Source organism: Chiloscyllium plagiosum, unplaced genomic scaffold (assembly GCF_037043375.1).
Source record: "Chiloscyllium plagiosum isolate Xiang-an unplaced genomic scaffold, Cpla_swu_hap1 HiC_scaffold_36, whole genome shotgun sequence".
NCBI classification, from domain to species: Eukaryota; Metazoa; Chordata; class Chondrichthyes; order Orectolobiformes; family Hemiscylliidae; genus Chiloscyllium; species Chiloscyllium plagiosum.
Genome location: NW_028270174.1, coordinates 15,849,316 through 15,874,172, shown reverse-complemented (window position 1 = coordinate 15,874,172; position 24,857 = coordinate 15,849,316). Strand labels below are relative to the sequence as shown.

Sequence of the window (24,857 nt, the reverse complement as noted above, 5' to 3'; positions counted from 1 at the left end):
ATGACCCCTTTCAGGATTCCTCATTCCTGAAGAAGGGCTTATGCCCGAAACGTCGATTCTCCTGTTCCCTGGATGCTGCCTAACTTGCTGCGCTTTTCCAGCAACACATTTTCAGCTCTGATCTCCAGCATCTGCAGACCTCACTTTCTCCTCTATGAAAGTAGGGAAGTCTTACTACAACTGTGCAAGGTGCTGGTGAGACCACATCTGGAGTACTGTGAGAGGTTTTGACGCCCTTATTTGAGGAGATACATATCATTTCTTTGGAGGCTGTTCAGAAAAGATTCACTGGCATGACCCCTCTATGTGGGGAATTGGCTTATGAGCAAAAGTTAAACAGATTGAGACTCACTGGAGTTTAGAAGAATAAGAGGTGATTGTACTGAAACATTTAGGATTCTTAAGGGGTTTGACAGGATAAGTACTGTCAATGCTCCCAGTCATGCAAGAGTCTAGGACAGGAGGGCATTGAGTGAGAATAAATGGACACAGGTTTAAGACTGAGATGAGGAGGAATTTCTTTTCTCAGAGTGTTGTGAGTCTTTAGAACTCCTTGCCACAGAGACCTGTGGGGGCAAGGTATCCTGTGACCAGATGCTAACCTTCTTTGGTGTTAGAACAATGACTTTTTCTGCAGGCCATATTGTGTGTCAAAAAGACAATGGAGAAGCAATGAGTTCCCTTTATTTCTTTCTCTCTTTTTCTATACAACTTGTAGGTTTTGAGCATTGCCTGCTGGTTGTCTATCCACATGCCGTAGACAGAGAACGGATCAACCTTCTGTCACCAGGAAACTAGATAAGTCAACTATTAACATCATGGCTGCTTCAAATCTGAAACCAGAGGGATCTCTGAGTTTCATCTAAAAGACAAGAAGTTTATAAAATCATAAGGGGCATAGGTAACGGTAGTTGTCTTTTTCGTAGGGTGGGGGATTTCAAGAGTCTGGGGCACATTTTTAAGGTGAGGAGAGAGATTTTAAAAAAGACGTGAGGGCAGCTTATTTACACAGAGGATGGTTCATCATGGAATGAAATGAAAAGTGGACATGGGTACAGTTACGCTTAAAAGACATTTGGATAAGTACATGAATAGGAAAGGTTTGGACGGATATTGGTCAAGCGGAGGCAGGTGGGATCAGTTTCGTTTGGGATTATGTTCAATATGTACTGGTTGGATTGAAGGACCTGTTTCCATGCTGCACGATTCTATGACTCTAGGAATCTAAGTCTTTCCATCGTTATATACATTTGTGTACATTGATGTCGGAACATTTTTATTTCATTACTGCGATCAGATCAAGACTGGGTTATTTCCGATTGCTTTTTAAAAATTTTAAGGAGAAGTGTCTGCACATGTCTTTTGCAGTCACAGTGAATAAATGGTTAAATGCTATTGAATTGACAAGCATATCCTTTTTACAAAAATCTGTTACGGTCAAACAAGGAGAGGGAAGAGGGGAATGTTCCTATCTCTCCTTATCCAATTGTGACAGGAAGGAAAATTGCTTAACCTGATTTCAAAAACATGAGTCAAAATATTCCCAGCACTGTGGAGGCAGTTTTGCAGTTTTGGTTTCCTTACATCAGGAAAGATACTATTGTCGTAAGGACAGTGCAACAAATGTTTACCAGATTTGTTCCTGGTATGGTGGAACTGTCCTATGAAGAGAAATGGGGAAAACTGGGCCTGTCTCGAGATATTCAAAGAAAGAAATCTACAAAATACTTAAAGGGTCAGACAGGAAGGCAGATGCAGGCAAATGTTTTTCTCCCCCGGTTGGGAAGTCTCAAGCTGGAGGGCACGATTAAAAATAAGGGGATGTCTCTTCAGTCTGAGATGAAGAGAAATTATTTTACCGAGAGGCTTGTAATCCTTTGGAATTCTCTAACGCAGAGGACAGTGAGGGCTCAGTCTTTGAGTGTATTTAAGGTAGAGATTTCTGATTACCAGTGGCATACAGGGATGGGGTGAGTAAAAAGCATTGAAATATTAGATTAGTTATGATGGTATTGAATGGTGGGGTAGTCTCAAGGGAACTGAATGGTCTACTTTTGTTCTTGTTTTCCTGTGCCCTTGAAAAGTTTGAGTGATTCTACAGCTAAGGTTGCAGACTGGCTCCTGGATGGAGATGCATGACTTGGACAAGGCATTGGTTGTAAAGGTTACTGTTTCATTGAATGTTTATTGTCATAACACCCTTCCAAACTGTTAAAGATCTCCTTAGTGTCTCTGCGCTTACAGTAAACAATGAATTATTTGTCAGGGCCAATGACTTCTTAGACCTTTTCCATCAAGAGTATTCAGTAACAAAGGGCACCTCACACAAACTGTGTGGCCGTAACTTTTCTGACTGCAGTCAAGTGGTTCTATCTGTCCCAAGTCCCGTTGCTGTACCATTCAGGCCCTGAAAGGATCATATATAGTTTCTCATTTTCCAAAGTCATTCTCAGAGTGTGGACATCTCTGTGCAGTTGAGCCTCCAGCTGAAGGTGGCGATGGTCAGGGAGAGCACATTTGTTCCTTTTGGCTCCTTCCTGCAAAGGAGCAGTATCTTTGACAAGGTTGACAAATGGAATGACAGATGATGGACAATGGATGAGAGCAAAAGGAGCAGAAGGCCAGGACTTGAGTAGTACACTTCTGGAGAACCTGGAAGGGGAATTAGAGCAGGCATGAAACAGCTGGGTGCCTTGCCTGATTGAGGCATCGCTGAGCCAGGCAGGCTTCATGGAGTGAGAGAGGGAATGGCAACGAAGTTGGAGCAGAGTTCCAAACAAGTGAGTCAAAATGAAGAGCTCAGGCCATGAATAGTACAGAGCAAAACTGCTGATGGTCGTTAGAAAGCTGGGAAGTAGGAGCGGAGTGAGCCAACAACTGAACGAAACCTAGGCGAATGATTCAGGCAAAGCCCCTGAGTTCAAGAAGCCATGAGGGGAGAAAGATTTCCTTTGGGAGACAAGATAATTGGTGTTGTCTGGTCACATAAAGGATCTGCTGTAATTGAACACCTTATCCAGCTGGTTACAGATCACCGGTTAAGATCTATAACAGTATCATGACAGATATTCAACGTTGAAAGAAGATCCATTGTAAGTAGTTTCATTCTGCTAAGTTACAGTTTTTCATTAATGCCTAAAGATTCAAGGAGTAATTAATCTATTTTTAAACTCCTTTTGCAGTGCATAGGTTTTCAATATGTGCCTGTTACAATTGGCAAAGGTGGCATTTATCATGCATTTCTAGTTGGCCTGAAGGGTTAATTAGCTCATTTTAGAGGTCAAACAGGTTCGTTTGGAAGTGGAGTCACATACTTGGCCAAGATGGATAACAATTGAATGGTTTCTTTCAGAAAAACATTCATTTTTATGACAATCCAACAAGATCTTCATGGCCATGTTTGCCAGAAGCTTTATTTTCAGACATTTTAGAATTGAATTAAAATTTACAGTAGGATTTGAACATCTATTCTACTTGTTTATTTTTCTAATCTTAGATGTTGAGTCCAGTAACACAATTGGTACTCTACTGAACTGCAACCATAGTAACAGAATTATGCATTCCAATGACTGTTACCATGGCAGTTTTCATGATTCTTTCATTCTGTAGCAGTCAAAGAACTATAGTTCACAGAGCAGCACAGCAGGAAGTCATTAAGTTCATCACATCTATGACAGTTCCTTGTTGGAACAAACCAAAACTAACCTACCTCTCTCTTTCTTCCTCTGTAGCACTGTATCCTTTACAACTGCTAATGTATGGCTCAATTCTCCTGTAAAAGAAGCAATGTTCCCTGCCTCAAATGCTTTATTAGGATTGTGTTCTATCAACCGTCTCTTAAAAAAAACCTTCCATGTTTCACATTATGTCTGTTCTAAACAATGGCCATCATCACTGAGCAAATAGGGTTTCTCTCTTTGCTTTATCAAGCCAATTTAAAAAGCCTCTGTTAGATATCCTCAAAATCTACTCTATTCTATGCAACCTCCTCCGTCTCTCTGCTCATTTGTAGTCTCTGCATATTTTCTATTAATTATATGCAAGCTTTCTCTTTTTGTCTCCTAATGGACTGCATTAAAGAAAACAGAGCAAAAATTGAAATGAATTTTGGAAATTGAAGAGGTGTCACATGACTAAGTAGATAGATTTGCCTCATCTGGACAAATGATAAATGAAGGTGGCAGACGTGATGCAGAAGTTGGAAGAAGGATAGAGTTAAAACTCACACGACACCAGGTTATTTGGAAGCACTAGCTTTTGGAGTGCTGCTCCTTCGTCAGGTAGCTAGTGAAGTATGATCATAGACACAGAATTTATAGCAAAGGATGATAGTGTCATACACTGGTGTGATATATTCAATAAACCTAGATTGCTGTTAAGTCTTTCAACTGGGTTGCAGGTTTCAATTCATTAATATGTAAATCCCAGAACTTCTTTCAAGTCACATTCCTGAGATAGCTTAAGGTTTTATATAAAAAAGTGACATCTTAGCTCAGATGATGCATTAAAAGTGTGAGGTTAGAGTCTGCCTATATCCCAATCTTGAGCCAGACTTGTTCTATTTCCAAAGTAAGAATTTATAAAATGTCACACAGATTATAAAAAATATCGACTGCCTACAGATTGTGTGCTTTTTGAACAAAATAGAATGTACCTGCAAGTATAATTCTGCAAATGCAAATTCACTGCATAGACTTATATGTGTGTGTGCTTGCATGTGAGGGAGAGAGAAAGAGTGTGTGTGGAGAGAGGGAAAGAGTGAGAGTGTGTGTGTGAGTGTGATGGAGTATATGTCTGTGAGAGGGTGTGCACATGGGTGTGAGTGTGTGTGCCTGAGAGAGAGCATGTGTATGAGAGACGGTCTGCGTGAGTGTGTATGAGAGTGTATAATGTAGTGAGGGCACCTATAGTGTGGCACAAACCCAAGGTCCTGGTTGAGACCATCCTCATGGGTACTGAAGTTGGCTATCAGCCTCTGCTTGGCTACTCTGTGTTGTAGTATATTCTGCCTTAGAGGACAGTCACCCGAAGATCTGAGGCAGAATGTTCCTGACTTCGGAAGCATTCGCTGACTTGGAGGGAACATACTGTCTGTTGATTGTTGCGCGGAGTCCATTCATCTGTTGTCATAGCATCTGCTTGTCCTTGTCTGCAGCGTATGAGATAGACAATGGCCAAGTCACATGAGTACCTGCCGCATACATGGTGGGTGGTGTCCCCATTTATAATGGTGGTATCCGTGTTGACACTCTGACACGTCTTGCAGTGATTGCCATGACAGAATTGCATGGTGTTGTGGTTGATGTTCTTCTGAAGGCTGGGCAGTTTGCTGAGAACAATGATCTGTTTAAGGTTTGGTGGTTGTTTAAAGATGAGAAGTGGAGGCTTAGGGAAGGTCTTGGTGAGGTGCTCATCTCATTGATAATGTGTTGCAGGCTGCAAAGAACATGGCGTAGTTTTTCTGTTCCCAGGAAGTACTGGACAATGAAGGGTACCCTATTGGTTGCATCCCGTGTCTGACTCCTGAGGAGAACATTACTATTTCTCGCCGTGGCATGTTGGAACTGGCAATTGATAAGTTGAGCATCGTACCCTGCTCTTATGAGGATGTCCTTCAGCACCATCATATTCCTCCTCATCTGAACAGATCCTGTGTATGTGTAGGGCTTGTCCGTAGGAGATGGCTTTTTTAATACGTTTAGGGTGGAAGGTAGAGAAGTGCAGCTTTGTGAAGTTGTCCGTGGGTTTGCAATAGATTGAGTTGCTGAGGAGTCCGTCCTTGATGGAGGTGCATGTGTCCAAGAATGAGACAGATACCAAAGAGTAGTCCATAGTAAGTCTCATTGTGGGGTGAAACTTGTTGATATCACTATATAGTTGTTTTGCCATGGGTCCAGAGGAAGAAAATGTCATCAATATATATGGTGTATAGTGTTGGTCAGAGGTCCTTTTCGCAAAGAAGTCTTGTTCGAGCTTGTGCATGAAAATGTTGGCATATTTGGGGTGCAAATTTAGTCCCCATGGCTGTTCTGTTTGTCTGGATGAAGACCTGTTTGTCAAAGGTGAAGACGTTGTGATTGAGGATAAAGAGGATGGGTTGTAGCATGGTGCTCGGAGATTGGCAGTTATTGGTATTGAGTACTGAGGCTGTTGCCGCGATGCTGTCATCATGAGGGATGCTGGTGTAGAGTGCTGAAATGTCCATTGTGACGAGGAATATTCCCGGTTTGACTTGTCTGTGGGTGCTGAGTTTCCGTAAGAAATCTGTAGTGTCGCGACAAAAGCTGAGGGTTCCCTGTAGAATAGGTTTCAAAATGACCTTGACGTAGGAGGATAGAAATAGCCAAAGGCAATTTTGTGAAGACGATGATGTATTAACTGCCATAAAACTCAAACTTGTAACAGGGGAAAATCTCATACATTCAATCAAATTTCTTTTATGACTCAAATAATAATTAAAGATCAATGGGAGAAATATAGGAGTTTGAAATGAGGTTGCTATGAAGTATCTAAACATTCCAGACACAGACCATGAGACAAATAAAAAGGTGTTTAGGAGAAAGATAGAACAGTGTGCTACAGGGTTGAATAAGCATGGGGAAGCAATGGCCTAGTATTATTATGGCTAGCCTGTTAATCAAGAGACTCAGGTAATGTTCTGGGGACCTGGGTTCAAATCCCTCCACAGCAAGTGATGTAATTTGAACTGGAAGAAAGGGTCTAATGATGATAATGAATCCATTGTCGATTATTGGAAAAAAACCCATTCAGTTCTGGAATACTCTTTAGGGAAGGAAACTTCCATTCTTACCTGATCTGGCCTACATGTAACTCCAGACCCACAGCAATGTTGTTGACACTTAACTATCCCCTGGACAATTAGGGATGGGCAATAAATGCTGGCCTGGCTAGTGACACCCTCATGAATGAATAAATAAAAAAAAAAGCCGTTGAGGTGAAATCAGAAAAGGAAAGTAAACATCTTGACCATGTGATCAGAGCTGAAAAGCTATAGAGCACTTTTCTCGAAGTAAAGTTGAGGCATCAACCTCATGCAAGTTCCACATCCAGTGAAGAAGGGTCACTGTGGACCCAAAAGGGTAGTTCTGCTTTCTCTCCACAGGCGCTGGTGAGCTCATAAAATCCCTACAGTGTGGAAATAGGCCCCTCGGCCCATTGAGTCCACACTAATCCTCCTGAGGACATCCCACTGTATCCCTGTAACCTTTAAGATTGATTCTGAATGCAGAATACAAGGTTAATGGCAGGATTCTTGGCAGTGTGGAGGAACAGAGGGATCTTAGGACCCATGTCCATAGATCCCTCAAAGTTGCCACCCAAGTTGATAGAGTTGTTAAGAAGGCATATGGTGTGTTGGCTTTCATTAGCAGGGGGATTGAGTGTAAGAGCTGCCATGTTATGCTGCAGCTCCATAGAGTCCAGGTTCGACCACACTTGGAATATTGTGTTCAGTTCTGGTTGCCTCATTATAGGAAGGATGTGGAAGCTTTAGAGAGGGTACAGAGGAAATTTACAAGGATGCTGCCTGGATTGGAGGGCATATCTTATGAAGAAAGGCTGAGGGAGCTAGGGCTTTTCTCTTTGGAACGAAGAAGGATGAGAGGTGACTTGATAAAGGTATACAAGATGGTGAGGTATTGATAGAGTGGACAGCCAGGACTTTACCCCAGGGTGGAAATGGCTGTCATGAGGGAGCATTATTTGAAGGTGATTGGAGGAAGGTTAAGGGGAGATGTCAGAGGTTGGCTCATTACACAGAGTGGTGAGTGCATGGAATGCACAGCCAATAACTACAAGCAGCACGTTTATTCCTCTCCAGTTGTCAAATGTATTTAGTCTTCATTGAATTATGAGTAGCGTTAGGTACATTAGGGAGATTTAAGCAACTCTTGGATAGGCACATAGAAGATAGTACAATGAAGGGTATGTAGGTTAGTCTGATCTTAGAGTAGGATAAAAGGTCAGCACAACATCGAGGGATGAAGGGCCTGTACTGTGCTGTACTGTTCTATGTTCGATGTAACCGAGGTGTAGTTGGTAGTGAGATGTCACAGAGTGGTTGTGGATGAGCGATGGTATATGTGGGAGGGTGGTGCAAGACAGTCAAGCGTGGTACACCATGAGAACTGATTTCTGAGCGGGAGTAACTACAAGCAGCACGTTTATTCCTCTCCAGTTGTCAAATGTATTTAGTCTTCATTGAATTATGAGATAACAGTCTAGCCTTAAAGTCCAAAGCACCTCTGTACTGAGAACAAATATATGGCCAGCACATATTCCTTAGTGTACCAATTATAACTTTCTCCAGTCACTGCAACTCCTCTTTATGCTGACTATTGACTGTTGCTCCATGCAGTGTGGAGCTTATTGAGACCATCGAGTTCACTGAAGATCCTGTCACTTTAGTCCTGTGCCGATGAACAGACTTTTCTTCATCCCAAAAACTGAATTTGCTCTCTGACACACTTTTTTGTAATATATGCTATGTTCTTTTCAATTTGCATTGTCCATTAAATAATTAGTATTTCCATTGACATCAGCAAGCACCTAAATACTTTGGCATCATGTGTCCGTATTTCTCCTGCCCATTTGACACATGACATCATATTCACAGTAAATGATTGTAAATGGAATGGTAAATTAATCTAAATGCAGTCATTCAATCGCATTGCAGTACATCAAATCAACCCATTTTGTTCCTTTTGTACAAACTAGGCTATATATGGCATTCACTTTCAATTTTAAATGACAAAATTTCTGTCAAAGAGACTAAATATCCAAATGTTTGATCAAAAATCCACTACTATTTCCACTATAAAGGAATTAATGAGGTTCTGTTTATTCTCCAGCCTCCTGCTTTTCAGACAATGTTGCAAGCTTGACTGGTGTCAGCGACTGCTCTTAGTCAACCATCTAGTATGGCAGCTGTTCTCAAACCATACCCCACATCTCCCTAGGGGTCTGTAGATGCTTTTTAGAGCATTGGCAGAACAATGTGAAGGTGCTTACCAAGTGTGGCTGGCCTTTCAGGTAGCAGGCCTGAGTGGCTGTCCAGGGGTGCTCACTCAAGCCTGTGAATATGCACCAGTTGGAGGTGGGTACGAGCCAGCAGTTGGTATTGGACTGCAACCATCACACGTGCAGTGCAGAGAGAGAGAGAGAGCTGTCTCAACTAGAGAGCAATACATGAATCAAGGAGCGCCAACAACACTACCAAGCTCACCATGTGGACCCAAATGGGCACCAGCTGAGTTCAGTCTTATTCAAGAGTAAAGAGATTTTAAAAGATCTATAAGTGCTATATACTTAAACCCAGAAAAGTTTAGAGCATCATTTCCCCTTAGGCTGGGAGATCCCAGCTGGAAACAAAAATGATTTATGAATGCAATCATCAAGTATCATACCAAGGGCTCTTCAATGAGAAACTGGCTTATCCAGTTCACTGATACCTGTATTAAATATCTCCTTTCTCAACAACCATTATTAAAACACCTTACATGACACACTTTCATAACCTTATCATCATAATTCAATGGGGTGTCCAAGGTTAATAATTCTCTTGAAAAAGGGTGCTTCAAATAAAACGATTTGAGAAGATTTAAAAAAGACCTAAGGGGCAACTTTTTAACTCAGAGGGTGATGGGTGTATGGAATGAGCTGCCAGAGGAAGTGTGGAGGCTGATACAATTACATTTAAAAGGCATCTGGATGGGTATATGGATAGGAAGGGTTTAGACATGGATCAAATGCTGGCAAAGGGATTAGATTAATTTAGGATATCTGGTTGGCACGGACGAATTGGTCCAAAAGGTCTGCTTCCTTATTGTACAGCTCTACGACTCTATAATTATACTGATTTGTATTCTAATGCTCTTGTATGCGTAGTGACTACTTATTCCTAATTATGAGTGAACTAAGTTTTTGATAAAGTAATTTGCTGCATATTCGTAATCAATTGATACCAAACACTTTACACAATGGTCTGCTCACACCCTGTACCCAGTATTTCTGCACTTGTCTGCACTTATCCTTTTCTAAAGCCAGTTACAGAGTTAACACTAACTTCATGTTTAGCCTTTAATATGCATGAAGGCAACTGTTCTTCATAAAAAAGCTTGTATTTAATGTTTACTGAAAGTTAAACTGAATCATTGTTGAATGCAAACTATTGGGAAAAAGAACAAATTGAATCTGATATTAAGGAAGGCAATGAGGACATTGAATTATTTCCCCGCTACAAAGGGACCAATGTTATCAGTTAGAAAACAAACGTTGGAATGGATTATCATGTATTTAAACTGCTTCTGACAGAGGGGGGCACTGGTGCTCTGTGCTAAAATCTAGTTTCATCTTGCAAGAGAAAGTTTATCAACAGCTTCTACAGGTTGCACTTCACAAACAATAGAAAAATAATTCCATTATCATCATCCTTTATATGTTTCCCTTATGGACAAAATTGTGACAAATAAATTGCATTGACAAATGTCATGGCGGGTTGCCAAGTGGAGGCAGCTTACAAGTATTCTCTGCGACTGCCATTAACATTTACATCGAAACAATAAATTTTAATACGTTAAGGCCAGCTTCTTATTCACTGTCAATGTAGTTTGCCTGAAAGGTCAGATCATCTTGTGGATTTGATATTTGGCATCAAGAAAGATTCTGGCAACTAAGGGCCATCGCAGCAAGAATGCAACATTAAATTGTCATTATCTCAAGTTTTTGACATTTAGGTTTCTTCTGATCAGCCAAAATGTAATCAGCTCAGAGAGGAGGAAGATTGACATAACATTTTCAGTTTGTCACTAAACACATGTTTGCAAAGAGGATGTTGTGATTGCAGTCCAACTTTAGAAGCTTCAGCCTATAATCTGGGTAAAATGCTGTTGTGTTGATGGTCCCATATTTTGGATGTGACTTTAATCCAAAACCCTGCCTTCCCTCGATGCAGAAATTCCCGCTGCATTAGTCTGAGAAAGCGCTGGAGAGACCTGGTCAGCATCCATTCCACACCCAACATCTAACACAGATTGTCTGGGCACTATTACATTGCTGTTTGTCCGACTTCACTCTGAGCAAATTGCAGGCTGTGTTTCTCTACATTACAAGAGAGTCTACTGCCCTCTCCGCTAATTTGGGAAGAATCCAGAAATGATCAACACCAACAACAAAACCTTTTACCGAAATTCTCCTGACCCCTCCCTTCTGCTGCTTTCACAAACCCAGTTGACTCCCTGCCTACTGTCTGGCTGGTGACATGTGCTTTACGCCCTGTCCTCAGGAATGTTTCTTTCTGTCATTTATATAAATGACTGGGAAGTGAATAAAGCAGGTATGCTTAGTAAAAACTGAAAGAACTGCAGCGTTCTGTGGGAGGGTCACCAGACCCAAAATGTTAACTCTGATTTCTCTTTACAAATGCTACCAGACCTGCTGAGCTTTTCCAGCAATTTCTGTTTTTGTCATTGGGTGTGTGTGATATGGTTAGTAAGATTGCAGATAACACTTAAATTGGTGATGTCTTGGACTGTGAAGAAGGTTATCTCAGAGTATAACAGGACCTTGATCAGATGGGTTAATGGGCTGAGGAGTGGCAGATGATGTTTTATTGAGACAAGGGTGAGGTATTGCATTTTAGTAAGGCAAATCAGGGCATAATATATACAGTTAATGGTAGGGCCCTGGGGAGAATTGCTGAACACAGAGCTCTAGGGGTGCAGGTGCATAATTCCTTGAAAGTGGAGTTGCAGGTAGACAGTAGTGAGGAAGGCGTTTGTTATACTTGCTTTCATTGATCAATGCATTGAGTATAGGAGTTGGGATGTCATGTTGTAGCTGTACAGGACATTGGTTAGGCCACTTTCAAAATACTGCATTAATTTTGGTGTCCCTGCTATAGGAAAGATGTTGTTAAAAAGGAAAGCATTCAGAAACGATTTACAGGGATATTGCTGGGATTGGAAGGTTTGAGCTATAAGGAGAGGCTGAATAGGCTGATGCTTTTTTTCCCAAGAGTGTTGGAGGCTGAGGGGTGATCTAACAAAGGTTTATAAAATCATGAGGGGCGTGGATAGGGTGAATAGTCAAGGTCTTTTCCCCAGGGTAGTGGAGCCCAAAACTAGAGGATATGGGTTCAAGGTGCAAAGGGAAAGATTAGAAAGGAATCTAAGGGCCAACAATAGGACGGGCTGAGAGGGAGTTGGGTCTAGATTGGAGTGGTGCTGGAAACCACTCTAATGTCGACTCTGGTTTCCAGCATCTGCAGTCCTTGTTTTTACCTGAGAGGGATTTGGGCCAAATCATGGCAAATGGGACTAGATTAGTTTAGGATATTTAGTCGGCAGGAATGAGTTGGACCAAAGGATCTGTTTCCGTGCTATACAGCTCTATGATTCTATAACTATATATCAAAAGCGTCATGAAAGTGTAAGTCTGTCTTTCTTTCGGGCTGGGACTGAACATGAGCTGCTTTATGATTGACTGGAACCAGCATGATGTGTCAGTAATTCACATTGTAGTGTCAGCTGTAGTTGTTAGTAGTACTAAAACCTCTGGATTAGTCGGTTATTATTTAATTCTCTCAATCAAGGACCTAATCACTGAACTCCAGCCTGGTGCTCCAGTGCAGTACTTAGGAAATGCTGCACAGTCAGAGGTGCATTAATTAAATTGAGATTCCCCTCTGCCCTCTAAGAAAGGTATTAAATATCCCACACATTATATTGAAAAAGTATGCAGGTGTAATCCCCAGGGTTCTGCATATATTTGTCCTTTAATCAACATCATAAAAGCAAACCAACTGCTATATTTCCAACATTCAGAAGTACTTCATTGGCTCTAAAGTGCTTTGGGATGTTCTCTGGTTATGAAAAACAGTTACATAACTCCTTCTTTGGATATTATCAACATTGTAAAGCAGGTCACATCAACTTTTGATTCGTATTGAATCCCTCCTTAAAAAAAATCATCTTCCTCATTCGGGTTAAGACTTGGCTTGGGTTATATTATATTTTATTTAACCTTGCTAAGAGAGATTAATATAACATACTGGTATTTTTTTGTTATTTTATTTAATAATAAGTTGGACATTGAGTATAAAGTTTGAAAACGACCCTCTGTGTGAGTGATCCAAAATACAGTTTCAGAATTCTGACATCAGTTGGAAAAATGGGACCCAACTGCAACACTGTCAGCTGCAATGTTATAATGAACAAGTGACCTTGACACACAAGCCTAGCCATGAGGGGATGGGGGGGACTGAAACTAAGTAAACACAATGTATTAGTTTAGTTTGAATGTAGAGGAAGATGATGCCGAATGTAAGACAGGTTAGTTTCAAAGAGCTTTCTGCAGTCTGTTAATTCCATAACCTGTTGACGGCAGCTTTGTTTTAACATATTTTGTGGTGATAAAGGTCACTGCTCGCAATACATTTTTAAAGACACTTGTAGACAGAATCATAGAGCGCCGTGGAATGCAATTCAGCCCAGCCTTTCCTTATCTCTTCTCGTTCTTTGAAAGAAGAGCAAATCAGGCAGGACTTATACACTTAATGGTAAGGTCCTGGGGAGTGTTGCTGAACAAAGAAACCTTGGAGTGCAGGTTTATAGTTCCTTGAAAGCAGAATCACAGTAGTTGGATAGTGAAGAAGGCATTTGGTGTGAATGCCTTTATTGGTAAATGCATTGAGTATAGGAGTTCAGAGATCATGTTACAGCTGTACAACACTTTAGTTAGGCCACAATTGGAATACTTCATTCAATTCTGGTCTCTCTGCTATAGGAAGGATGTTGTTAAACCTGAAAGGGTTCAAAAAAGATTTACAAGGAGGTTGCTAGGATTGGCGGATCTGAGCTATAGAGAGAGGCTGAATAGGCTGAGGCTATTTTCCCTGGAGCATTGAAGGCTGAGGGGCGCTCTTATTGAAGTTTATAAAATCATGAGGGGAATGAATAGGATGTTTAGTCAAGATATTTTCCCTAAAGTGGAAGAGTCCAAGCCCAGAGGGAATAGTCTTAAGTGGAAAGTGTTAAAAGGGACCTGATGGGCAACTTTATCATGCAGAATGTGTTGCCTGTATGGAATGAGCTGCCAGGGGAAGTGGTGTAGGCTGGTACAATTACAACATTTAAAAGGCATCTGGATGGGTATATGAATCAGAAGGGTTTAGAGGGATGTGGGCTAAATGGGGGCAAATGGAACTAGATGGGCACAAGGGCCCCCCAGGGCTGTATGCTCAGTCCACTGCTGTTCACCGTGCTGACACACGACTGTGCAGTGATGCACAGGTCGAATCACACCATCAAGTTCACTGATGATATGACTGTAGTGGGTCTCATCAGCAGGAATGACGAGTCAGCATACAGAGAGGAGGTACAATGACTAACGGACTGGGGCAGAGCCAACAATCTGTCTCTGAACGTGGACAAGATGAAAGAGATGGTTGTTGACTTCAGGAGGGCACAGTGCGACCACTCTCTGCTGGACATAGATGGCTCCCCCATGGAGATCATGAAGAGCACCAAATTTCTTGGTGCACACCTAGTGGAGCATCTCACCTGGACCCTCAACACCAGCTCCATAGCCAAGAAAGCCCAGCAGCGTCTCCACTTGCTGGGCAGGCTGAGGAAAGCCCAGTTCCCAACTCCCATCCTCACCACATTCTACAGAGGGTTCACTGAGAGTACCCTGAGCTGCTGCATCACTGCCTGGTTCAGCAATTGCACCGTCTTGGATTGTAAGACACTACAACGGATAGTGAGGACAGCTGAGAGGATCATCGGGGTCTCTCTCCCCTCCATTACAGACATTTACACCACACACTGCATCCAAAAGGCTAAGAGCATTGTGGAAGACCCCACACACCCCTCAGTCAAACTCTTCTCCCTCCTGCCATCTGTCAGAAGATACTGGAGCATTTGGTCTCTCACGGCCAGACTGTGCAACAGTTTCTTCCCCCAGGCCATCAGGCTCCTTAACACTGTATGATCGGACTCTTTCCAATCTGAAATTCTTTGCACGACTTTGAATTGCTGATAGAACAGCGTCCATTAATTATCATTCTTTTATAGCACTGTATTTTGCATGTTTTGCATTTCTTATGCACTTTATGCAGCCCTGTGTATGATTGTGTAGTTTGTGTTGTCCATATAGCACCTTGGTCCTAGAAGAACGCTTTCTCGTTTTTTACTGTATCAGTCGTATAAGGTAGAAATGACAAATAAAATCTACTCTACTCTACTCTAGATTAATTTAGAACAAATGGTCAGCATGGATGAGTTGGACTGAAGGGTCTGTTTCCGTGCTGTACATCTCTATGACTGTAAACTTACTGTGTTCAGTTCTGGTCTCCTTGTTATAGGAAGGAGAGGGCTCAGAAGAGATTTACCAGGATGTTGCCAGGTATGGAAGGCTTGAGTTATAAAGAAAGGATGGATAGGCTGGGACTTTTTTCACTGGAGTTTCAGAGGTGACCTGTAAGAGGTTTATAAAATCATGAGGGGTACAGATAGGGGTAATGACAGGTGTCTTTTCCCTAGGATGGGGGATTTCAAGATAAGGGGCACATTTTTCATGTGAGAGGGGAGAAATTTAAAAAGATGCAAGGGGCTAATTTTTCACAAAGGGTGGTTTGCGTGTGGAAAGAACTTCCTGAGGAAGTGGTGGATGTGGGCACAGTTACGATATTTAAAAGACACTCAGGTAAGTGCGAGAATATGAAAGGTTTGAAGGGATATGGACTAGGAACAGGTAGATGGGACTAGTTTAGTTTGGGATTATATTTGACATGGACTAGTTGGTCCGAAGGATCTGTTTCTATACTCTGTGACTCTATAAGCATCCAAATAATTTCACCCCATCCAACTCCTTTCCGTGGTCCTAATTATTTTCCTTTTCAAGTATGTATCCAATTCCTTTTTTGAAAGTTACCTTTGAATCTGCTCCCATTACCGTCTCCAGCAACGCAGCCCCGAACATAACTAGCTGCTGCCTCACATACTTCTCATCATCTTCTGTCATTTTTTGGTTAATTGTCTCAATGTATTCTCCAATTATCAACCCTCCAGTCAGTAGAAATGGTTTCTCCCTATTTTCTCTACCAATACCACTCATAGTTGTGAACAGCTATTAAATCATTCCTTAACTGTGAAGCACAATCCTATCTTCTCCAATCTCTTCTTATAACTAAATGCTTTCACTTGGACAGCTTCTGGATTCAATGTTGTTGCAATTCTTTCATGCCCTTGTAATGTAGTTTAGTGATGGATTGAGTCCAAGTCAATTCAGCATCTGACTTAACCTGAGGACAATTGCTTGAAGAGGCAGATGCAAAAAAGCTGGTCTAAGCTTAAAAAGAATTTGCATTGAATCTGCTGTAATCAAGTTGTTTTTCTTTTATCAGACTTTTTTTCTAATTGCTACATATTGTTTTAAAAAGACCAATAAGGTTTTACACTTTTAAAGTATCTGGGGTTGCTTCAGAAATTCTGATTCAGCTTGCTGATTTGCAAACTGACAATAACAAGGTAGAAATGAAATGCTTTCACTCAGCAATGATTACTTTTTCTTTCCAGAATCACTCAAAAATGAGCTAGCTTATGATTAAAGTCATGTTGAGTTTGTAAGTTGCTTTCAGCAGTGGCAGTTCCTGCAATGTTTTAGCAGCAATTAATCACACTGAGCATTTATTTCAATCATTTAAACACTGGCGTAGGCAGTGAGCACCAAGACTCGAGGGCTGATTCAACAACAGTGAACTGATTAAACTGTGCATCTGAATGCTCAGATTAAGGGCACTGCCTCGTAGCTGAATATTATGCTTATTTTTGAAGGACCTGTGTAGTTGTCCCATTCCATTCACCTGTCATAGCCCCTGGTGGTTTGGCTCAGAACCCTGAAGAGAAAGATGTGAAAGAAAACATTGAATATAAACTTTGAACGGTTCATGAGAGGTTCTGTGGGGGAATCTAGTGTGATTCCTGAAAGAATCCAGCATCAACTCCAATATCCACAATATTCCCAACATTCACGAGCTGGGAAGGTTCTGCCTACAGTCATAGATTAACTCATTGACCTTACTCACAAATTTCTAAGGAAAACTCTAAGCTTTTTCCAACCTTGTCCAGTTGGACCACAAATACAGCTTAAGACGTTTTTTACAGCTCTGATGACCTGTTGGTTGTCAAAACTAATCTTCTGCTGATGTGGATCTTTTCTGAGGAACTGAACCTGCTTCCTGGCCTTTTGTTTCTTTCTTCATAGGCTAGAAATGGTTAACTTAGTAAATACTTCAGCCATTTTCTCACCAGGTAGCTTGTCTGTTCATTTAGTTTAAATCACACAATTTCCTAGAAATGCTTTTTTTGACTCTTAGTAAATACACTGACTTTCTGACCTTTTAAAAGAAAAACACGTCACCTTCATGGAACTGAAAACTAAAAATCCTTTTGCCTCTACTTTGGAATTCAAATTCCCAAATAAAATAATATAAGATAAACCTATCAACCACACAGCCCTTTACCCACAGTTGTACCACCAACCCCTCCACTCCCACAGAAACAATGGGAGGGAATCCCAAATTATTAATAAGACATTGAGATTTCTTATTGTTTTGACCTAAAGATTGATGGAAGCAGATTCAATAGTAACTTTCTAAATGGAATCCTGGAAAGGAAAAATCTGTAAGGTCATGGTGAAAGAGTTGGAGGCAGTTATTTACTGGATAGTCCTCAGAAAGAACTGACACAGATACTATGGCTTAAATAGCCTCCCTCTGCCTATGACCTTTTTTTTATGCGATAGTACTATGACCCGCGAATGTGTTTACTGTCATAATGTCATAGAGATGTACAGCATGGAAACAGACCCTTCGGTCCAACCCGTCCATGCCGAACAGATATCCCAACCCAATCTAGTTCCACCTGCCAGCACCCAGCCCATATCCCTCCAAACCCTTTCTATTCATATACCCATCCAAATGCCCCTTAAATTTTGCGCATTGTGAACAACGAACATTTCTGTCACTAATTTTATTATGAGAAAAATATATTATTCACAAGTTAAGAAGTAACAGTGCAGTAATGGTATCAGGCTCTTCCTTGTTATCCTGTGCCATGTCTGTCTATAGTTTTACAATAAATTAATATGCACTGACATACGCAGACATTTACACACATATAAACCTCCATATACATCCAAACACATATTATATACATAGAGTCATAGAGCTGTCCAGCTTGGAAACAGACTGTTCGGTCCAACTCGTCCATGTTGACCAGATATCCTAAATTAATCTAGTCTCATGTGCCGTATTTGGCCCATATCCCTCTTAACCCTTCCTAATCATGGATCCATCTAGATGCCTTTTAAATGTTGTAATTGTCCCAGCCTCTGTCACTTCCTCTGGCAGCTCATTCCATGCATTAACCACCCTCTGTGTGAAAACGTTGCCCCCTCAGGTCCCTTGCAAATCTTTCCCCTCTCAACGTAAACCAACCTCCTCTTGTTTTGGACTTTCCTACCCTGGGAAAAGACTTTGTCTATTTACTCTATCCAAACACTTCATGATTTTATAAACTTGTATAAGGTCACCCTTCAGCCTCTGATGCTGCAGGGAAAACCACAACCTATTTAGCCTCTCCCTGTAGCTCAAACCTTCCAAGCCCAGCAACATCCCTGAACCCTTTCAAATTTCACATCATCTTTCCTATAACAGGAAGACCAGAATTGAGTGCAGTATTCCAGAAGTGGCCTCACCACTGTTTTGTACAGCCTCAACATGACCTCTCAACTCCTCTACTCAATGCTTTGCTCAGTGTAATATAGGGCTCTCCTCTTGTCTCTGATATATTGTAGTGACACTTATTAATTAACATAATTAATGCAGATGAATGTGTTAGTCAGTGGCTTGAGACAGTGATGAAACATTGTTTATGTATCAGGTACAAAATAGATAAAAGGAAAAAGGAATTCTACTGTAGCAGGAAAAAGAAAATTAGTAGGTGCAATATAACTTAGTAATGGATGCACAGTTTGAAATGCATTTGGAAAAATTATTGAACAGTTTAAGCAGCAATGTTAAATTCTAAAATAAAATTGGCAGGAGCTCTATTGATTTAAGCATATTATATACTATACATCGTTGTTATTTTTAACTTGTTCTTTCTAGGTGCCCAAATATAATGTGTTCCATTACACATCTCTGCCGAATCGTTGCTTCAGTACCATTTCTATTCTGTCTTCCAGGTTTTGAACAAGCAAGACTGATATTTAAGGCCTTGTAAATGGATTCAATTTGGAAACAGTTGCATAGAAATCAGAACTAAATATCTATCCAGGCGAGGCAAGGCTTAAATTGTGCATAGTGAAATTCTTTTATGGTACAGAAAAATTGCATAATTAATATTATAACCTTTGCAAGTCCTCATTTTGACCCAGTTTTCATTTAGGATTTTGATTATGAGTTTTAAAAGAAATGTGGGAAGATAATACTTCAGTTTAAAGATGAAAAACAAAGAATGGTTGGAGAATAAAGAACAGATTGTGTCTTTCAAGTCCGTAAGAAGTCTGGAATGATTTGCAGCAAATGAATGTGCTATGCAGTTTAATTACTGTTGTTATGTAAGCAAATACAACAGCAAATTTGTGCAAAGTATAGTCCCATAAATGACAAGACAGAAATGGCTAAATCAGATTTATTACCTTTTGCATTGGAAGTTGGCTATATTTCAATGTTTCCCTCAATTGGGTGGGTAGTGAAAAAAATTTCAGGAAGCAAGGGTTTGCAGGGCAGTCGATACGAATTTCAGCATAAAAGAAAATCCCCAAAATCAGAAATTATCATTTGAATGAGTAATTAATCATAAAGCTGGTAAAAATGCCAAGTATTTGAGTTAAATAATAAAACCTGTCTTTTGCCTTTCATTTAAGAAGCAGAGTTAGAGAGAGATGGATTAGACCCTGATCAGCAGAGCAGGGAGTTAGGATTGGGCTGAGCTAAGGAGTTAGGTCGAACTAACATTGAGCTGAAAATGTGTTGCTGGAAAAGCGCAACAGGTCAGGCAGCATCCAGGGAACAGGAGAATCGACGTTTTGGGCATAAGTCCTTCTTCAGGAATGAGGAAAGTTTGTCCAGCAGGCTAAGATAAAAGGTAGGGAGGAGGGACTTGGGGGAGGGGCGTCGGAAATGTGATAGGTGGAAAGAGGTCAAGGTGAGGGTGATAGGTCAGACTGGGGTGGGGGCGGAGAGGTCGGGAAGAAGATTGCAGGTTAGGAAGGCGGTGCTGAATTGATGGATTAGACTGAGACAAGATGGGGGGAGGGGAAATGAGGAAACTGGTGAAATCCGAGTTCATCCCTTGTGGTTGGAGGGTTCCTAGGCAGAAGATGAGGCGCTCTTCCTCCAACTGTCGTTTTGTTCTGGTCTGGCGATGGAGGAGTCCAAAGACCTGCATATCCTTGGTGGAGTGGGAGGGGGAATTGAAATGTTGAGCCACAGGGTGGATGGGTTGGTTGGTCCGGGTGTCCCAGAGGTGTTCTCTGAAACGCTCCACAAGTAGCCAACCCAACTACCCTGTGGCAACACCTCTGGGACACCCGGACCAACCAACCCAACCACCCTGTGGCTCAACATTTCAATTCCCCCTCCCACTCCACCAAGGATATGCAGGTCTTTGGACTCCTCCATCGCCAGACCACAACAAAACGATGGTTGGAGGAAGAGCGCCTCATCTTCCGCCTAGGAACCCTCCAACCACAAGGGATGAACTCGGATTTCACCAGTTTCCTCATTTCCCCTCCCCCCATCTTGTCTCAGTCTAATCCATCGAATTCAGCACCGCCTTCCTAACCTGCAATCTTCTTCCCGATCTCTTCGCCCCCACCCCAGTCTGACCTATCACCCTCACCTTGACCTCTTTCCACCTATCACATTTCCGACGCCCCTCCCCCAAGTCCCTCCTCCCTACCTTTTATCTTAGCCTGCTGGACAAACTTTCCTCATTCCTGAAGAAGGGCTTATGCCCGAAACGTCGATTCTCCTGTTCCCTGGATGCTGCCTGACCTGCTGCGCTTTTCCAGCAACACATTTTCAGCTCTGATCTCCAGCATCTGCAGACCTCACTTTCTCCTCCGAACTAACATTGACCTTTGTTCACGTCTGGTGTCTACATTCCAAACTGATCTTGGCAGAATTTGTCAGAAAGTGGGAGTCAGATGTGAGTTGCCTCTCAGCCTGAGTTTTGGCAGATAGGTTGAGGTGGAGGGAGGTGATGGAGGATATGGGTGGGGCTGGTGTGTATCTGACTCAGTCCCACTCACTCACCCAGTTTCTCCTCCACCATACTCCAATCTATACCCTGACTCAAACCCCCTCTCCGCTCACTGTCCCAACACCTCCAGTTGCTTCCACATATCCTGTCCCACTGAACGTTGACCGAACTTTTTCCTTTCTCTCCCCACCACCAATGGCTCGCCCAACACTCACCCATCCTCTAATTGCTGCCTGTCATGTTTATCCAACTGTCATCTCCCTCCTCCTCAAGCTGGTGTCTTTATGAAAGCCTCCCAGTCTCCTGCAGCTCAAGGCTACTAGCTCAGTTATAAATGTTACACCTTGCACTGCTAACAGTTCCTCGGATCACAGACTGTTTCTCTCCCTTTCACTTGCTGCTGGTAGGTGCAATTGACTGAGGATCGGTTAGCTCGGATGGCTGGTTTGTGATGTAGAGTGACACCAACAGTGTGGGTTCAATCCCCACACAGACTAATGCCACCATGAAAATCCCACCATCCTAACCTTGACCCTCACCTGAGGTGTGGTGACCCTCAGGTTAAATTCACCACCAGCCATCTCTCTAATAAGAGAGCAGCCTTGGCCCTCTGGCACTGTGACAACTTTACTGGTCAACACCAAAATATTAACTGGGTCGGCCTGGTGGTTCAATGGTTAGTACTGCTGCCTCACAGCACCAGGGACCTCTGTTCGATTCCACCCTTGGGTGGAATGCATCCTTCCCGCACCTACTGTTCAAACCCTGTCAGAATTTTGTATGTTTCAGTAAGAGCACCTTTCATTCTTTGAAACTCTTCTGGAACTTATCGGCTAGTCTCTTCAATTTCTCCTTATAGGACAGACCTGGCTTCCATCATCGTTTTGAAAATTGTTGAATTTTCCTATTTCCCATTCAGAAGCTTCCTACTTATTCTTTGTCATCTAAGTCCTGTGCTGCTCTATATCTCAAGGACAAGCATATGTTTTCAATGGAACCGTGACCAATGCAATGAAACCCTGCTTTATACCCCTCATGATCAATTATTTACAAAGGTTGACATTTGCTTTCCAACACTACAATCATCAGTTCTCTATCACAGTAATGTGTATCTTAAATATTCATGGAATTAGATTGGATTCCCAGCAGTGTGGAAACAGGCCATTTGGCCCAACAAGTCCACAACGATCCTCCGAAGAGTATCACACCCAGACCCATTACCCTACCCTATTGCATTTACATTTACCCCCGACTAATGCATCTAACCTACACATCCCTGAACACCATGAGCAATTTAGCATGAGCAATTTAGCATGGCTAATTTGCCTGACCTGCACATCTTGGATTGTGGGAGGAAGCTGGACCATCCGGAGGAAACCCACACGCACAGGGGTAGAATGTGCAAACTCCACACAGTCACCCAAGGCAGGAATTGAATCTGGTGCTGTAAGACAACAGTGCTAACCACTGAGCCACCGTGCTGTCCAACATTAGGTTATATTGAGCTGCTGTAAGACCCCTTTTGAAAACAATATTATTGTCTCAGTTCCAAAATAGCTTAATTGCAGAATCTAACACATGAGTAGGGATTTGTGTTATATTAGTACAGTGATTGTCTTTGAATTAAGAATATATGAATAAGGTACAAAGTAGACCACACAGCCATTCAATAAGGTTATGGTTGTCCTGATTTTAACCTCATTCCTGCATACTTCCATTCCCTTGGTAATCAAGCATCTATCTACTTTGGACTTAAGAATATTTAAAGCTTCTGTACCCACTGACTCTTGAGGAAGAGAATTCCAAAGATTCTGAACCCTTTGAGAGAAAATAAAAGTTTCCTCACCTCTGTTTCAGATGGGCAACCCCTTATTTTTAAACTATGACTCCTAACTCTAGATACTCCTACTACAGGAAACATCCTTTCAGCATCCACCTGATCAAGTCCCCTCTGAATCTTATGCTTCAATTAAGTCACCTCTGTTTCTTTTAAACTCCAGAGCATATAGGCCTAGCCTGGCTAACTTTTCTAAACAAGGCAATCTGCTCATTTCAGGTTGAAATAGTGTCCAGGATCCATACAACATTTTAAATTCAGAACATAGACTTTGTACCAAGTTATACATGAACGAAACAAAGCCAAAATTTCATGCTTTTATTTTCTTTTAAAATTCGTGCATGTTTGTAGTTGGTGCTTTGTCTAATGAAAAAAAATCTAGCCTTGAAATAACTGGTTCCACTTATAGCTGCACGTATTCATCTTCACTGAAAACCAAATTTCTGACCTAAATAAGTCTTAACTTCTTCAGCTTAAAAGGATGGGTATAAAATTATTGTTTTGTTTTAATTGCCAGTTTAATTTTCCATTTTTACTTTTGATTGTGAACATTCTTCTTTTATATTTGACAAAGCTTTCACTGCTTCTGTTATCACGGTATGACTGGATGTCACTCAGGTTTAGATAACCGAACAATTCCTGTTTTCCTAAATTCTGCAGCCAGTGAGCTGTCCTATGGTCTCCTTAGCAGGCTGCTATGAACATACAGAAGGAGGAGTGGGATTAGGCTAATCAGCCTGCCCCATAGTTCAATAAGATTTGACTTTGGTCTCAAACTCCGCATTCTCACATTCCCCTGACAGCCATCGACTTCCTTCTGCTGATGCCAATGAAATGGGACCGAAAACCAGAAGTGACTTCAATGAGAATAAAAATCGGCTCAGCTGTCAATTGCATTGCCCAATTGCAAGGACCGACTTTATACTGTTAAAATACTCCCAGGGAGTACAATAACATCAGAGTAAATCTCAGTTTTGTCGAAACACTTGAGGATTAACTTTCAAATGAATTTCTTGTCTCCATACTATTATGATATATGTGCTTTGTTTGTGCACAATAAAATCAATTCACAAAATTGATACAGCAATGGAGGATGCCATTTAACCCATTGGGCCCCTGCTGTCTAGTGGAAATACTCCTTTAGTCCCATTCTCCAGACCTTACCTCCAGTCCTGCAATAATTCTAGATTCAGAGGTTTATCCAATTTCCTTTTGAAAGCAATGTTTGAATTTGCCTACTCCACCCTCCCAAACAGAACCTTCCAGATCAAATCACATAAAAATACTTTCTCTCATGTCACCTTTGATTCTTTTGCCAATCTTTTTAAACCTGTCTCATTTAGTTCTCAGCCCTTTTCTAATAGGAACCAGATTCTCCCTGTCTATTCTGCTCAAACCCCTCATGATCTTGTACACTGCTATCAAATGTCCCCTTAATCATCTTATCTTAGGAAAACAGCTGTACTTTTTGCAATCTACATATGTAGCTGAAATTCCCAACATTGGAACAATTCTTGTCAGGCTTTTCCATATTGTCTCCAAAACCTTCACTTCCGAAAGTGGTTTTCGCTGGACTGTTAATCCATAAACCCAGTAATGTTCTGGAACCCATGTTCGTATCTCGCTGTAGCATAAAAATCTGGAATTAAGAGTCTAATAATGACCATGAATCCATTGTCGATTTTTGGAAAAACCCATCTGGTTCGATAATGTCCTTTAGGGAAGGAAAC

The 24,857-nt window shown here is 41.5% G+C and overlaps 1 long non-coding RNA gene across 1 annotated transcript in view; it reads left to right on the top strand.

The window, feature by feature from the left end:
- The first annotated feature begins 2,706 nt into the window (after positions 1–2,706).
- Positions 2,707–24,857, top strand: part of LOC148139904 (uncharacterized) — a 29,830-nt gene continuing 7,679 nt past the window's right edge. Inside the window, exon 1 of the long non-coding RNA XR_015753317.1 lies at positions 2,707–3,092. This is a non-coding gene — a long non-coding RNA (uncharacterized LOC148139904). The remainder of the gene's footprint in view (positions 3,093–24,857) is intronic.